The 18,569-nt window shown below is 35.6% G+C and overlaps 1 protein-coding gene across 1 annotated transcript in view; it reads right to left on the bottom strand.

Moving 5' to 3' along the window:
* The window catches only part of LOC112054994 (xaa-Pro aminopeptidase 1-like), a 42,070-nt gene that overhangs the window by 22,190 nt on the left and 1,311 nt on the right, over positions 1-18,569 (bottom strand). The gene's annotated exons all lie outside the window — the stretch shown is intronic.

Here is an 18,569-nt window from a genome sequence, read left to right as displayed (position 1 = left end):
TTTTATTTTAAAACTTTATAAACATTAGTTTTTGACAGATGCAATAGTGCAATCAAACGTTAAGCGAACAAATTAAAAAAAAATGTTTTTGATTTTCAAAAATTAAAAATATATCAAATGTGAAAAAAGCCAAATTATTAGTCTTGAAAAATGCATCAAGATTGAATAAATATTGTTTTTTGAAAACGAAAGTCTATTTTTTGTTCATTTCATAAAATACTATATTATTTAAGCGTATTTTTCTATAGTTAAATCTGTAAAATATCATATTTTTCTGAGAAAATGTTGGCAGCCCTAAATGCGGGTGATGATCCTGGAAGTTTCAGGCAACGTATCTGCAATAGCCGAACTGAACAAGTTTCGAGGGCGTCTGCTAGTTCGATTGGACTAAGAACCCTTGAACCCCAGACCTTCGCTTCGTCATTTTATAAAAGCTGTAAGTTTGTCTGTTCATGCTCCTACCATAACTAAGTACGGTAGCCAATTTGGACCGTGGTGGCTTCGAGAGGAAGCAGGTTTTTTAGGATCCAGACCCTCAACCGTATAATGACTTAGCTTCGCGGCAACCCTTCGAAAAACACCCTTTCCCCTTGAAGTTTCAAATTTATTTCAAACTTCAAGGATCTCTAGGGAAGGGTTGCCATAAAGCCAAGTATCTGGCAAATGGGGCAAAACAGAATTGAAAACGTAAAGCTTGCCTGCTATTACCACTGCAACTGTGGGGTTTCCAGATATAAACAGTTGAGTTAATTTTATTTATATACCTACCCTAATCAGTTATTATGGTAAATGAAAAAATAGGGTAGGTACATCCGAATCGGCAAAGACAAGACAAAAATGTTAAATCAAAGCTTTCTACTAAATTTAACTTTATAAAGTTGCCTTTGATCTAGTTCAGGCTTTCCTAGATTTTGTATGTAAAATATATCTGTCCTGCATTTGCAATCTTTCATTTATTTCTTATCATATTTGTCTTTTGGTTTTTGTCAAAATGTGTAAATTCAAATTTATATTTTGTTTTTTTCTTCCTATTTGTCAATTTTAATTTCTATTATTCGTACGACCTATACTTTTTGCATGCTGTGGCTACCTATAAGTAAAATTATATGTGTTATGCTACCCTTATTTGTAAAATATTTTGTATGTGTTCATATAATTTTGTTGGTGGTCCAAATAAATTAATAAATAAATCACTAATAAATAACAGATGAGGGTTTATTTCTAATGCTTAATCTTAGAGCGTCATGTGAGCCATGTAACAAATGTATGGAATGTCAACTTTCCTAGCTACCATTTTGATCTTTACGGAAATTCAACACAACAACGTCTAGACGTGCAAGCGAATTTCAACTTTGAACCTTCCCCAGAAGAAAGTGGCATGTGTTAAGGTATTTCCTGCGGCATTCCTCAACACTGCTATGTGGTTATGTTGCCCTGGTAGTAGAGATTCAAGTGAGGCCATCTTGTCGAGTTGTTTTTTTAATCTTTCACACAAAGGAAGGCATTTACGACATGTTTTACAATGTTTGAGAAACTTTGATTAGTCATTGTGTTATTACGTAGTAAAGTAAGGTACATGAGACTTCACACACAATAGGGTAATTGACACTTTTTTTTAAAAAAGTCTTAAATTGTTAATTATCGTTCTACTAGATTGAAAAAAAATATCATATTTTATTGAGACATGAATACATATTTGAATTTTTAAATACATATACTCGTAGGTACATATTTTTTTGAAAATACGAGCCAAAACACTGTCAGCCAAGATGGTCTGTATTTTAACTGTGTGTGTTTAAGAAGACTGAGAAAATATTGGACATGCCTTAGTTTGGCGTTTATTCCTCTACTAGTGACATCAAGTAACATCGTGACGTTACAAAATTGACGACAGCGTTTTTGACGTGGAAAGAATTATTGAAAAATACACAATTTTTAAATTAAGTTTTAAATGAGAAATCCTTAACAAAATATAATAATAAATTAATATCGATATATTTCGGACCCTTATTCCATTTAATATACGAAATTATTATTGTTTGAGTATATTAATGCGGCTGGGCAGCGTTCGGGTAACTCCGCGACATTTTGCGTCTAAAATTCCTCAGTGACTGAAGACGAAAGACTTTGAACAGTGCGTGTTGTCAGTGATGACCTACGGATCCGAGACTTGGTCGCTAACTATAGGCTTTATTAAAAGGCTCAAAGTCACTCAGCGGGCGATGGAGGCTATGCTTGGAGTTTCTCTGTGTGATCTAATCAGAAATAAGGAGATCCGAAGACGAACCAAAGTCACTGACATAGCTCAGCGAGTCGCGAAGCTGAAGTGGCAATGGCCAGGCCACGTAGTTCGAAAAGTTGGGATCCCAAGATGCTAGAATGGCAACCCCGCACCGGAAAGCGCAGTGTTGGTCGACCCCCCACTAGGTGGACCCTGGGTATTTAAACGGATTGCAGGGAACCGCTGGATGCTGGCGGCTCGAGACCGTTGTGCTTGAAGATCCATGCAAGAGACCTATTTCCAGCAGTGGATGTCTATCGGCTGATAACGATGAAAGTATATTAAATTTGATATGGGTCAACTACCCTAATCACAACCACATTTTATTGTTTTTAACCCAATGGTATTTTATGCTAGAGACAGGGCACAAGCGCATCAAAATTGAGGCGGACAAATGTGCATTATTAATTCTTAATTTAAATTAAAGTGTTTTTCACATAGCATGGGTATTGTGACAGTTGCCTTATGACGTTCTTATTACGTACCATTATTGTGAATTCCGTCCAACTTTCAAGAGTAAAACGAACTGTCGCCATACCCATGTTATCTGAAAAACACTATAGTCGCTTATTAAACAACAAAAGTTATTTAAACACATAATTAGATACATAGGTACCTAAGTATCTAATAATGTTATAGTGTTCAATGTAAGTAGGTAAACACAAAATTTTGCAATTTTTATTGCAAGTTTCTTTATTTTCGTGCAACGACCTTTACAACGCAACGACGATTAAAATATTATTTTTCGTGGTTTTCTTGAGTTCTGGTAGCACAGTAAAATTATTTAATTTAAATTCTTCTTTTACTCACAATGATATGTATGGAGTGTCGATTACGATTTTCATCCTCCTCCTAACAAGTTAGCCCGCTTCCATCTTAGATTGCATCATCATTCATCACTTACCATCAGGTGAGAATGTAGTCAAGGGCTAACTTGTAAATAATAAAAAAAATATTAATGATTTGATTTCATTTACTACTTAATCAATAGAGTTGGCTAGATTAAATCTATTTTATTTAGGTACACCTGGATTTATTATAATTAAAAAAATACTCGAGTTTTTTGTATTTAAACCCATCTTGAAAATATTTTGTACATGCGAGCTGTATTTTGTTATTTGTAAAGCAAGTACACTCTGCTAATAATTACTTACCTATTATACTTGTCGTATAATAAGTAATAAGGCATAATTAATTTTTATTAATTAGGTATTCTATATTTCGGTTTTTTGTTATTATTCAAATGTAACCACGCCCTTCGAGGCGTGATTTATTACCTACTAGTATACAAATCCTGTATGATGACGTAATAACATTGGCAACGCATCGTTCGTAAAGATCATTCAAAAAGCCCTTTCGTAAGATATTTCTTTTATAAATATGATCTCCTGGTAGACAAAGTCATTGGGAGTGACATGCCCATTACTTCTTGTTTTATAAGCCCTTCGTCATTTACACCTTGGCCACGAAAAGAGGAGCCCTTTGCATTGTTAATTCGTTGTAATTACTTTTAGTTAGGAAATGAGTTGTCTACCCATACTTATCACGGGTGTACTTTTGAATGTGATGACAACTGGTTTTCGTAGTACACTTCGCAGTTTCTTGAAATGATCCCGTTTGAGAAGGTCCTAATAATTATAATAAAAAGGGCCAATCGATATTAATATAAATAGGGCCCTTTAAATTATTTATATTAAAACACAGCTGACTAGGAACGCAAAGCTTGTAAGGAGTTTGAAAGGGCCGAGGAAGGGCCTGTCGAATTTCAAGGTTTGAGTACGCACTGGGCGTGGTTTCTTCAGCCAATCGCGAGAAAGGCTGCCTTACGCAAGACGTTACGCACCACAGCGTTGGCCCTTCGAAGTGCGGTTTCTTCCGACCGTTCCACTTTGTAACTGGTTTTGAATATAGGTATACTTACAAATGATTTATTTTCATTATTTTTCCTACATAAATGTTTTAAATTAATTTACTTATACTAGTTTACACTAAAATGTTTTTTTTTATACATTAAAATTAAATAGTACCTAATTTTGTACCTTCGCTGGTAGGTAAAATATTCTTGAATAACTTGGACACTATTTATTTTAAAATAAAAATTATAGGTATTTAAAATCCTTTTAACAAGCTCTTTCATTTGATATATAACACAAACACACAATGCCGTTTGCAATTTATTTCAGTTGCTCATCTCGCCTCCCCCAAAAATGACCTTCATGGTAAAATAAATGAGAATCTCAAGGTGTAACTGAAATTGCTGATTTTTGTATTTTATTTCAAAATTTCAAGTTCAGTGGGTACGTTCGGAGATAAGGGGGAATGGTCAAGTTTAGTCTATTTTCTTGAGTGTCTGGTAACTATTTATTTATGACGACCTCTTGGCGAAGGTGGTCAGCTGGGTGATCCTAGGATTTAAACATATTCAGAAGTGGAAACAGGTACCTAACAAATTATAAATGCATGTCATTGTGCTACCAATCGGCCCCGATCATCATTTTTTTCTTTACCTATCATTCTTAACGCCATTTCATTAAGAGCATTCATATACACCCAAATACGCTATATCCGTTGAAGTTTCTGAGGAATTGAGCATTCTGTAGGTTAAAGCATCAGCTCAAGGGCTTTTTACAAGTCAGTAACACCAGAGTAAAGTAACACCCAGGGGCGTAGCTACCGCCGTATCAGCCGTATCAATGTTACGGGGCCCCCAGACTACAGGGGCTCCTTACGTCTGAAAGCAAAAATTATTAAAATGTAATCCACAATCACAGTTACTTAACTTTTGTCACTTTTCAAAAATCTTTTTTTTTTCGGGTTAAGCGTGCGGCCAAAAGTTGGAAATATCCTACGCAACTTATGCCACTGTCGTATTTTTTTTAAGCGAGCATTTTTGTTTCTTTGGGGATAATTCTTTGGGCCCCTGCCAGGCACGCTACGCCACTGGTAAGATCCTTTTGTTAAGTGCAAAATGAGCTGATGATTATATTCTATTCAAAGGCCTGAATTACTTACTAATAATTTACTGATTATTACTTTACTGAAGTGATAATGTAATTGTAGTTTATAAATACTTTATCATAACTAGCTAGGGACTACTTCCTTCCCGTCAGCTTTCGAGCGAAAAAACCGCAACATAAAGGCACAGTATTATATCTACTGTGATAAAGGCTACAATGCCTCAGGTAGATACACAGTCAAAATTAATTGCTATTTATTTAAAACAGACAAGGCTTGATCCAATTTGAATATTGGTATTTCTGTTTTTTTTTATTAGGCGGTTTACCTACACTGAAAACAAAATAATAGGGAATACTCCAAGGCCGAGAAGTATAAATAATTGATATAACGAAATAATTTTGTATCGAAACACTAATTTATATTATAAAAATTTACCCAACATAAAATACTTTCAAAGAAGAAGATGAATACAAAAGAATTACCTAGGTGCATAATCTGTACATAAACTCATATAATACCTATTTCATATTGATGTCTATGAGTAGGTACATGGTTAGTGTACATGATCATTAATTATATATTCGTAAATAGGCCTGCTTCCGTTAATTAAAAGTTACTTGGGTATTATATTAAATGTAAGCTGTAAGCACCTACAATGTGCCCTAAGGGAAACTCAGTGAAGCAAAGTCTCTCTCTAACTTCTGATGTCCTCGTCAATACGTCGACAGTGTTTTTGCAGATCCGGCTTTAATTGTTTGTTTTTCCTTTAATTTATTTATTTGGAGGAAAATCTTAAAGAAATTTTGTACTTCAATTATTTAATATATTTCATTCCCTGGATTACATAGGATTTAGTTTTTCACACCTATGCCTGTCTACTTTAATATCTGAAACTACTAAACGAATAGGGTAGTTGACTCATATCACATTTAATAGATACATACAATGTTAATTTCGTATAAGTACATGGGATAAAGGTCCGAAATATATTGATAATTTTAATTAATAAAAGTTAAGGATTTCAATAAAAATCATGTATTTTTTCAAATTTTCCAAACGACAAAAACGCTATTGTCCATTATGTGACGTCAGAATGTTATTTGATGTATTTATTAAACGTCTAACTAATTGTTAACTGATATTTTTGTCAAACGTCCCGTTTGGTAAAGGATTATAATATAGACCATCAAAAAACCGAATTCAACTCGAAAAAAACCGGTGTGTTTATTTCATACAAGCTCCGAGGTTTTATATAAATATTGAACAGACAATTAATTTCATCTGAAGATTCACTTCACTTTCTTAATTTGTTTATTAATTACTTTCTTTAATTATTTTTTTCATTAAGTAAAAAAGGTTCTATTACGTTCGTAATAAATACATTTTTTTTTCGTTTTAATACTTTCTAATCTTTATCGATAATCTTAGATTGACGGTGAATAAAAACCACAAATTCCTAACTCTGTATTTTATCGATAATGTCGTCGATAATATCGTCCCTGGTTCATGTATTGGCAAGATATCGACGATTGGCGATAATGTCGAACCGTTCGGAAAATACTAAGGTTTCATGGACAGAGAGAACGTTGTTTGAACGGAAATCAATACTTCATGATAGGAGACCAAAGCTATAGAGCATGGTATATTGGTTCCGAAACAGGTAAACGGAAAGAGGACCAACGACGCGCTTTGGGGCGGTTCCTAATAGCCAGTAAAAGACAATTTCACGACTGCGCAGATGATTCGAACGATTACCATTTTTTCCTTCCTTTTTTATAATTTTTATATTTTTTTTATAATAAAATATACTTAATGTATTTTCTATCGATATGCTAATAATAATTATAAAAAAACAAGTTTAAAAAAATATACACCGAACTCAAGGTTTTTTTTTCTAAAATTTCGAATTCAGTTTTAAATTTTTTTAATCTTCCTAGAATGATCATTATATACCTCTTCTCGTAGTTCTATAATTTTCTTACTTAACGTTCCTCAAGTGACTTACTTCCGTGGAAATATAGAAGAAGAGAAAGCCGCTTTTCTTAGTGAGCTTCAAAAACTTGTAATGATATGCGTAATTAGATCGATCGTGTATTAGGATAGCATAATGTATTGGAAGCCTTGTCCAGCAAGTAAGGGCCAGAAAAGGAAAGGGCTTCTTGGGCATTCCAACCAACCATATTCGGGTAAGGGCGATAATAATAGTTTAACGCTTAGTTCCAACCTGAAAGCTTACAATCTGTTTCTACCAGGGTTCCATAAACAGCATTCGGTAGAAGAATGTTGTGTGGCTTATTTACTGAAGGTTACACCCCTAGATGGGCGGGGAAATACTGCGCGTGGGTGCTATGGAGAAATGATACCCACCTACGTACTGGTGCATAATAAACGCGAGAAGGTTTTAAACGTCGGTTTAGTTGAACCTGATTTAACCGAGGAAAGGGTTAAACTCCTTTGAATTCAAATCACCAGGACTGCATAGGCTTGAAGATGTAATGTGAGTAGGTCCCTGAGGGTTTAGGGTAACAACAAGGGATTTAAACAGTAGACCACATTTTGACAATATAAAAAAAATATACACAGTTATTGCCATTTTCGTCGATTTTAAAAGTTTAAACTATTAGACAGAAATATTAATTTTGTTTAAAAAAAATAAGTTCAACTGTTTTTGTTTGAGACGGTTTTTGTTTGATCTTACACATAGTTCTGAGTGTTTTTGCCATTTTAATACACACTGTCTGATCAGACAGTCCTCTTTGCCTATTTGTTTGTATCTATCTTTAACTTAAAAAATATAAAGTTAAAATTCATTTATTTCAATTATGATTAGTTTATAATCACTTTTGAAACGTCAAGTTATGTCATATTTTAATGGTGATGATGACGACTTAATTAGTCGAAAACTTATACATTAAAGTTATGAGGGTTCCAATATATCTTATACCTACATTATAAATGCAATGTTTGTAGACTCTTTAAAAAACAATACCTACTCATAAAAAATTGAGAATTTTAAACAATAAAAAAATAAAAATTCATACATACAATATCGTATTGTTAAAAAGTTACTTTTAAGTTGTAGGGACTGCCCACAGAAGAAAAAAACTTTAAAGTAAGAACTTAAAATTGCTTTCATTAGAGGACAATGCCAGACAATGTATAGAAGTTTAACCCACTAAAAAAAATTAATTTGCAACAATGTATTAAATATCATTTTATTGGATTTCTTGTATAATCAAATATTACCTTTTAACCCTTTATAACTAGGGATATAAAAATAAATCTAAGTCGAAGTTTCATTTTAAGGTTGTGCAGTTAATTATGGAATAGATAGATAAAATTAAAAAGCCATGTGCCTGTGCATTTACATTTACTTTTTTTTTGGCAGATTTTTATTCCGGACTTTAATAGTAAAAATGATTTATTAAAAAACAATTATTTAAAAATTGGATATTTTTAGTATATTTACATTTTCCGCAAAATTCTAAGTTAGGACTGGGTCAGGATCTGGCATTCTCCTTTTGGAGTTTACTCCTTAAGATCCGGGTATGAAAAAAATATGGACAGTAAAATTCGATGAACGAATGACAGTGTTATGTTTTTTGTGCGCAACCTATCCTGCGCACCTTTCACCGTGCGCTGCCGCCTTTTGCGTGCACATGCTAGGGCGCGCCTGCACGACTTTGCACACTGTTAGCGGGCGCGCACGCTGCGGCCTGCTGCTCCTGCGGTTGCGCACCATTCACTTTTTAGGTTTGAGTATTGAGACGTACATAGTGTACTGTCTTATGTATGCTGCGGGGCAACATACATAAGACAGTCGATCTGAAAGAGTAAACTCCATTCGTGCGTCGGAGCTGACACACACTTTTTTACTGTCGAATATAATAAGAGTTTTATACCTACTTATTCGATCCCGAAATGGTCAAACCTTCCTCTTTTTATTTTTTTGTTTATTTGTTTTTAATGTTTGTTACCTCGTAACTTCGTTATTTCTTAATCAATTTTGAAAAGTCTTTTTTGGTTATAAGAGTATACTTTCAAATTGGTCCCATTTAATTTTCTTGAAAGTAGGTTCAGTAATTTTGTGTTAAAATGAAAATTACGAAATTTCCCTTACTGTGGCGCTTTCGTTCACTATGTTAGGACACACTGAAAACAGAAATATTGAATATTTTTTACAAAAAAATTCAACCGACTTTCAAATCACAAAATTAACTAGAAAGCTAAAATAAAAATAAATAAATAAATTCTGATCACTTTAAGGGCGGTGCCAACACAGTGGTGCATTAACTCAAACCTATTAAATCATGAAGTTTTAGGATTCAATGACATTTCTTTCCCGTGGTAAGGCTAGGTATAGGGTAGGGTACATAAGTCAAAGCGAAGCTTGACCGGGTCCGCTAGTAATATTTAATTTCTAAGCGAAAGGTCACTCATCACAAAATATCGAAAACCGTTGTTGAAGTATACAGATGTAATTTGTATTATAATGCATGAAATTCATTGACCTCTTGTAATAAAAGGACGCTCAATCATGTAGAACTTCACTTAAAAAACTCGCCTATTTTTCTTTGACAGTTTTAGAATTATTGGTAAAGAAATATCTAAAGTCCAAAAGTAAACATATAGTCCAATATTCAATAAAATCCCAAATTCAAAGCAAAATCAACCTTAAGGATTGAGTTTAAGGTTCAATTTGTAATTGCGACTACTTGAATTAAGTGCCAAGAAGTTGTGTTTGGCACACATTGAGTGGGGACGTTTTTTGGGCGCTGATTGTGCATTCACTTTTTAATAGGAGATCGATGATGAAATTAGATAAAGTATATAAGCATCGGTGCATAGCTTGGTATTAAAATATAAAAATGTCTTTATTAAAAATCAAACGAAGTCCACCCAGAACCACCAATTCGTAATTTACCTACTTTAATTAATTTGAAATGTTTACAATTTAAAAGTCGTGTTTAAATTTAATGGTAATTACTAAAAATTAAAAGAATTTTTCCATTTGCATTACCGTTAAAGTTTTTTTGTTAACGTAGCTATCATCAACTCCCTATTGGCTTACTACTCCTACAATGAATTTGGTTAGGTCTACCATGCTGGTAATAAAAAGCGGCTTGGTGGACTTCGGCACGATGTTTACGCCATTCGAGCCACGATGACTTGCAAAGCTTGAGGTGTATAGGGAATAATCCCAGCTATCACTATCACCGCTTTGTTGCATTCTTAAAATAAAGAAGTATTTTCCGTGCAAGTTTTTTAAACTACAAGTTAAGTGTCTTATAATAAGTAATAGTGAGTTATCAGTTATCCCCGTCAGTGTGCAAGTGCATACAAATGCAACCGAAGAGAGAGGTTTGAGGAGGGGCCTACTTGACCATGAGTGGTCAGTATATTATTAACAAGTGGTATCTATGTGTGTGGGGGTGTTTGTGTGTTTGTCTGGTTGCCAAGTGGCCGGTGCAGCGGGCCAATGCACGCGGCCATGGCACCAGGCGCGCAGACAGCCGAGGCAGTGGCTTGCAACGCAATGCATCCAATGCAGCGGTCGTTGCACTCCGAGACGCAAATACGTTGGGTGACGTTGCAGGAATCGGTCGTGCTGCGTGCGAACGTTGACTTTGATAATAATCATTAAATAATCCAGCTATATTAATATTGCAGTGCTTTGATCATAGGTGTTGGATTGTGAATGCGTTAGGTTTAGTTTAATAATTATTATTTTCTCATTTTTCAAAACAAATCGGTTCTTTGTGCTATAATTATTATCGTTGTGATTTATCATCGTGTTAGTAGCTAAGTGTTCATAGTTAGGTACTCTTAGTTATCTATAAAATGCCTCGTTAGTTGTGTGGTAAGCCTATGTGGATTCGGATCAGAGGTCCTGGGATCGAATCCTGGGGCAGGCTATATGAGATACTGAGATATACTATCTGATAGTGATTGTTTATGAATTAAACATTATCACCCTAAGCCCGCTAACCCACATTAGATAAGCGTGGTGGATCTCAGCTCCTTAACCCTTTCCTAAAAGGCTTTTCCTGTAATATGCCGTTAAAATAGGCTGATAATGATGATGGTTATGATGATCTAAGGAATATTTAAAATGTTGGATGCACGCTAAATATAGCCTAAGTTTATTAAATACCTAAAAGGCACCTATTGGCTTGGCAAATTCGTTCGCAATTCCCGATGGTCCGCGTGGGCCCGGATGGGGGAAGCGATGCCCCGCGCGCATGACTTCATACCCGCGCATGCGGTTCCTCTGCCCCGCGCGTACGACTTCACACCCGCGCAGTACTTCCCTCCCGTCGCCCGCATATCATGGGAGTGTCATCAACGAACTTGCTAAGCTATCAGAACCTAATTAGTTAAACTAATCTATACTAATATTATAAAGCTGAAGAGTTTGTTTGTTTGATTGAACGCGCTAATCTCTGGAACTACTGGTCCGATTTAAAAAAATCTTTAAGTTTTAGATAGCCCATTTATCGAGGAAGGCTATAGGCTATATATTATCCCTGTATTCATACGGGAACGGGAACCACGCGGGTGAATCCGCGCGGCGTCAGCTAGTTAGTTAATACAATGCATAAAGTAAGTATGTAGTTATGTAGATTTTCAGTCATGCAAGCTTAAGGTGACTTTGACGGCATCCGTGGCGCAGTGGTATGCGCGGTGGATTTACAAGATGGAGGGCCTGTGTTCGATCAGCGGCTCGGCCGATTGAGGTTTCCTTATTTGGTCCAGCGCTGGCCGGCGGGAGGCTTCGGCCATGGGTAGTTAACACCCTACCGGTAAAAACGTACCGCCAAGCGATTTAGCGTTCCGGTAACCGAAATGGGTGTGGATTGTGATCCTCCCCCTAACAAGTCAGCCCTCTTCCATCTTAGATTACACCATCACTTACCATCAGGTGAGATTGTAGTCAAGAGCTAACTTGTACAAAAAAAAATTAACGTCCACTGCTGCATAAAGGCCTTTCGCATGGACTTCCAAATAAATCGGTCTAGATTCAACATCAAGAGATTACGGGTTCAATCCACCCACCCGTAATCACCCATCATCATTAACAACCCGTACTCGGCTCACTGTAGAGCCCGGGTCTCCTCTCAGAATGAGAAGGGTTAAGCTAAAAGTCAACCACGGTCGCCCAATATGGATTGGTAAACTTCACACACGTATAGAGAATAAAGAAAATTCTCAGGTATACATGTTTCCTGAACATAAACGACAATGGCTGGTGGGAGGCTTCGGCCGTGGCTAGTTACTACGTGGCTACCGACAAAGACGTACCGCCAAGCGATTTAGCGTTCCAGTTCGATGTCGTGTAGAAACCGAAAAGGGGTGTGGATTTTCATCCTCCTCCTTACAAGTTAGCCCACTTCCATCTTAGACTGCATCATCACTTAGGACCAGGTGAGATTGTAGTCAAGGGCTAACTTGTAAAGAATAAAAAAAAATGAACAATTTAATACCATTTAAATAAAAGTATTTACTAGCCTATTTACCATGCTGTTAAAACATACCCAAAAAGATAACACTTACGCAATGGTATATAGATGGGCAATGTAATTGACTTTTACTGACCAACTTATTGACTTTTTGTAGGTTTCATCTTTATTACGTCAACTAGCGGTAAAGGGTGGGCAGTTTGGGCGGGCGGCTCGTAAAGAGAAGGGTGGTCATTCATCACGGACGCACGCGATATCGCCTCCGTGAGCCCCGTGACCTCTTCACTCAGCTTATCTATCCATGTTTTGGGCGAATCCGCTAATTGCTTTGATAAGTCATTATTCGCGCGCCTAAATTCCATATCAAGTGATCACCTCAAAGCTGTGTAATCTTAATTAAGTCGTCAGATGTAGAGTTTACACTATCCATGTTAACTGTTGATATTGGGATATTCATTAATGCATCATCGTTCGTATCGCGTTGAATAGCGGTTGAAATTCTTTGCGCGAGAATGCTGCCTGCCCATGCGTCGCCTGTTGTTGAATAAGTTCGATTGTTAAAATTTATGTTAACATTACAATAAAATATATATGTATTTCAGCCCCCTTTCATTTGATATATAATTTCATGTCATTTGATATAATTATGCGGTACAGTTTGCAATTTCTTTTAAATTTAACCCTATAAAAGTGATCTTAATATTTAGATTTCACCTATCACGTCATATCTCTGCGTTAGGTTAGGAATTGATATGTGCACCTCAACTTAATGGATATAGTTATTTAGTGCATTTGGAAAAAAAATATTGTGATGGACGGACATACGAGTGATCCATATTATTCATATTCATTTAGTCCTATTAGGGGTTTGTTTTTATTAAGCAAAATAAAATAATTATATTTTAATTCTAAATTAAAAAACCTGGATGGTATAGTCAGGCATTTTCACGTATAATAATTTATTTTCTAATATTTTTTTTCATATTACATTCTTTTATAAAAAAATAAATATCACGTGTCTCAAACGGTGAAGGAAAACTGTCGTGAGGAAACCTGCATACCGGAGAATTTTCTTAATTCTCTGCGTGTGTGAAATCTGCTAATCCGCACTGGGTCAGCGTGGTGGACTATTGGCCTAATCCGTCTCATTCTGAGAAGAGACTCGAGCTCAGCCGTGAGCCGAATATGGGTTGACAATGATGATGAATTTATTTTCTCATTAACAAAAATCAATTTCAATTAACAAAAATCCAGGTCATGGAATCAAAGTCCAAGGCTTGAAACAATCCGTTTTAGCAGTGAAGTGATACGCCATTAACACATTTAAAAGCTAGAGCAAACGGGTTAGTGGGACAAGGGAGTAAACCGGGACAGAAGGGTGCGGCGAGGCCTTTACAAAGCGACTATCCCTCGCCTGCTATGCTTCCCTGGTAGATATTTATTTTTATGGGCTACGGATAAATGTCAGGGGAGTGCCGGGCGGCGCCTTATGGGGCGTTATGACTTTCAGCTTTACTGCCTTAACACAGTCATAAAATATATACATAGGAGGGACTGTTCCTATAGTATGCGCGTTATCATCTGAGTCGTCCGGTCATAAAAGTCAAAAAAGATAGGAATGTGCAGCGCGCCTACCTGCGCACCCTAATTATCGATAAACGGCTACCTGCGCACGTGCTAATGATGAGTCAATAATGATTTGGACGATTCTGATTGGTCGGTTTCTAATGTAATTGCATTGCGTATTTTTTTTGCTATAAATGTGTTTACTGCAATTAAATAAATACATTCATGTGTTACTCGTTGCGCACTATGGATACTTTATTTTCTAACGTTGATCTGAAGAAATTACATGGCGATATTAGCCCTCAAGCTCGAACACTGATTCACAACGTATTCCTGTTTCTCAATGAATTGAAAAGTGATCCGAATAAAGTGGCTTCTCTAAATTTCAACAAACCACGTGAAATGGCCGCATTTGTTTGTGGTGTGAGCAGAGCGACAGTGGACCGAATCAAGACGGAAGTATCACAATCAGGCAGTACCTGTATACCAAGAACAAATTTTAAGAAACCACAAACCGTCACTAATATTGACGATTTTGATAAAAGTGTGTTGAAGCGAACTGTAGCTTCATTTTATGAGAATGGAGAGTATCCATCCGTGGCGAAAATTTTAGAAAAATTCCGTGAACAATTACCCGATTTTAAATGCGGCAACACTTCAATGAGAATACTACTGAAGGAGGTTGGGTTCCAGTATAAGAAAAATAGCGAAGGACGTAAATATTTAATGGAAAGAACTGATATTGTTTGTGCTAGAATGGACTTTTTAAGGAAATTGGATTTACTTAGAAGAACTAACGATCAGCGACCACGTTTCTATCTAGACGAAACATGGATTAATCAAAACCATGCAAGAAAGAGGATGTGGCTTGGAAGCAACGATGAAGGAGGTTTCAAGAATCAGCCTGTGGGAAAAGGCCAAAGATTAATAGTTTGCCATGCGGGTTCTGCAAGGACTGGCTTCGTTCCAGATGCGAAGCTAATATTTAAAGCGGTGAAATCAAAGGATGCTGATTACCACACAGAAATGGATGGCGAAACATATATGGCATGGTTTTCCGAATTCCTGAATCTACTTGAAGAGCCCTCAGTTATAATTGTCGATAACGCAAGCTATCATTCGATACAGTTGGAAAAGATACCCACAAGAAACACGAGGAAAGCTGAAATTCAAGAATGGTTGACAAAGAAAAAGATTCCATATTCCAGCAACGAAATTATTGAAGAATTAATAAGAAAAGTAAAAGCCAGTAACCCGCAGAAGGTCTACGCTTTAGACCATCTGGCAAATGAACGAGGTCATGAAGTAATAAGGCTCCCTCCATATCACTGTCAATATAACCCAATAGAATTAATTTGGGCACAAGTAAAGGGAGAAGTTGCGAAGAATAATAATACCTTCAAGATAGCAGATGTCGAAAATCACCTCCACCGAGCCATAGAAAATGTCACACGAGAAGACTGGGCCAAATGTGTTAGGCATGCCGAAGAACTTCAAAACAAAGATTTACAAAAAGCTCTAATTAGAGATCACGCGCCGCTTATAATAAATTTGGCAGAAGACGAAGATTCTGATGATGAAGACTCAGATGAAGATTAATTTTATTTAGTTAATAATTATATAATATGAAATATGTATTATATTAAATCAAATATTGTTAATTTTTTTAATTTTGTGAACAAGATACGATAATAAACTTTACTTATCGATAATATGTCTTTCATTGTTACACCCTTCACTAGACGGCTCCATAAGACCCATAAGTGCAAGCGAGATAGATATAGAGAAATGATTTATGGCCCTAAGACTCAGTTGTTAACGCGCGTACTATAAGTGAAAGGCTAGGCGATGACCTTGGATATGTTTTAACGAGCTAAATAAGTACCATAATAATCATTAACTACGTACTGTCATATTGTCATGGGGTTTAAGGGGTTTTTTTAGAGTGAGTAAAGTAATACTAATTTAACATTATAAAAGCTTAAAATATATTAGTTGATTACGAATTTATAAAAACTGCTTACATAAAATTAGAATGTCACACTTCACACTAATATTAGAAGGGCGAAAGTTTATGTGTATGTATGTATGTTTGTTACTCCTATATGCAGCTCTTAGTGAAAGGAGATGGTCCATTTCAGGTCCACTCTTGTACCCCATATCATTAAAATTTGAAAAATATAAGGATTTTATTAAAATTTATTAAAGTGAATAAATCTAACTAAATAAAAAGAAATAAATATAATTCAAACACAAGTTTACAATACAATTTGTAATCTATACTAATATTAAATAGAGGTAAAGTTTGTGGTATATTAGGGGTAATATCTTGATCTACTAAGCCGAGTCTTTTACCACTAGAAATGCACGTTATTTTATATCTGTATTCCAACGGGAACGGGAACTAAGCGGGTGAAACCGCGGTGCGTCAGCTAGTGCATAATACATTGTCAATTTTAACAAGCTATAAACATTTTGTCTACTTGAGTTATAAAACATTATTATACAGCGTTTCACTGGAAAATAAATGAGACAGTCTTGGGCTTGTTTATATATGCGATATTTCTATAAATTGTATGCATTGACACCCTGAACTGAACAATCATGCATAGAGGAAGCGAGTCAAAAGCTTTTAAAACACCAGCTTGTAAAAAAGGATTTTCTTTTCATAATTTTTCATTTCAAAGAACTTTTTGACTCATTTATTGTAAAAGATTTTAATGTATTATTTAATATTGAATTTTAATATATAATTCTAGTTTAAGATTAATAGGAATCTCAAAAAAAATACAATGTTTTGGATTTTGTACAAGCTTTTTAAAACTGAAAGGTCCATAGACCCTATTTTGTTCCCAATCTATCGTGTCTCCCTGTTGGAAATACGATAAAGAAAAATATTCGCCTACAGACATATTCTACGCAGCCAATATACCGGCATGAAAAGCACACACATTGAAAGGACATTAAAATAAAAAGAAGACTTAAAGCTCCTTCACAGATGTGTTCTTATAAAGCTCCTAGTGATTCGTGTTATCCTAGTAAAAAGGGAATATCAGCGCCCCATATTTCTCACGCTCGCACCCATTGAGCTTCTGGATACCGGGATGGTGAATGTGTCGTCCCTTTCTTATCCCTGGGAGACACCGCTCTAACTTATAGGTTGTATGGTGGGAACTTTAGCCAATGTTCTCTTTTAAGGCAGGTAGGTAAGCAGGTTGTAAATTTTTATCTTTATTTTTTACTATGCAATATACATGGTACTGAATTAAGTACATAATCGTTGCCCATATGTGTTTGTAGAACTAATATATCGAACCTATAGTATTTTTACGCAAGCGGCTTGCAAGAAAATCGTGTACCTCCCTAACGTGTCCATTTTTTAATGTGACCATTTTTTTTAAAGATTGTACGGTTTATCCCAAAAAAACTATTTACAAATTTTTTGTTAAAAGTATATCTCGAGTACATCATCTCCCTCATTGGTCCAGTAGTTATCCTACGTAGTTTCTGATCCGACGAGATCCTGGATTTGAATCCGAAGTCGGGCCACTGATACTGACCCCGGAGTTGGCAACTTTGTGGTGTCACACCCCCGTGCCTCATAGAGCACGTTAAAACATATTCTGATATTAATAATTCCTAATGAATGTCCGTCCGTCATTCCGTTCGACTGTCCGCGTCTAAGCGCAGAGATTATTACTACCTACTATAGAAAGCTGTAAATTAGCATGAGGATGTATACCTACATTGAAAGTGTGAACAAAGTCGTACAATAAAATCTTGAAAAATATATTTTTTTAGGGTACCTACCTACCTCCCCTACATTTAGAGTGGGGAAGAATATTTTTTACACGTTTATTTCATAGTGTGGGGTATCGTTGGAGAGGTTTTGAAAGATATGAGGGGTCTTTTACCAACATTTTTCGATTTACAGACCCGTTTGTAAAATATTAGGCTTTTAAGAGCTAATTTTTGTGAGAGTCGAATGTCCGCACTAAACGGTTATTTATGGATACATGAAAAAAATCTCTAAAGTAGGATGTAATGAAATTACAAGGAAAACTATAATTAAGTAGCAATTTCTATTTAAAGAGTTATAGTCGACCAACTTAAAAAACGTAATGGGAAATCGAAAATTGCATACTAATTTCGTTGTTAATTAAAAAGATAAAGTTGTCAGTAAGTTAACTCAGATTCTGTTAAAACTAGAAAGCTGTGATATGGATATGTATATTAATTAAGACTATAAAGTGGTAAATAAAAATTAAAAAAAAAATTTGGGGTTCCTTCCCTACATGCAAAGT

Source organism: Bicyclus anynana, chromosome 12, assembly GCF_947172395.1.
Source record: "Bicyclus anynana chromosome 12, ilBicAnyn1.1, whole genome shotgun sequence".
NCBI lineage: Eukaryota > Metazoa > Arthropoda > Insecta > Lepidoptera > Nymphalidae > Bicyclus > Bicyclus anynana.
Note: the sequence above shows the minus strand (reverse complement) of the source record. Positions and strands in the feature narration are given on the sequence as shown.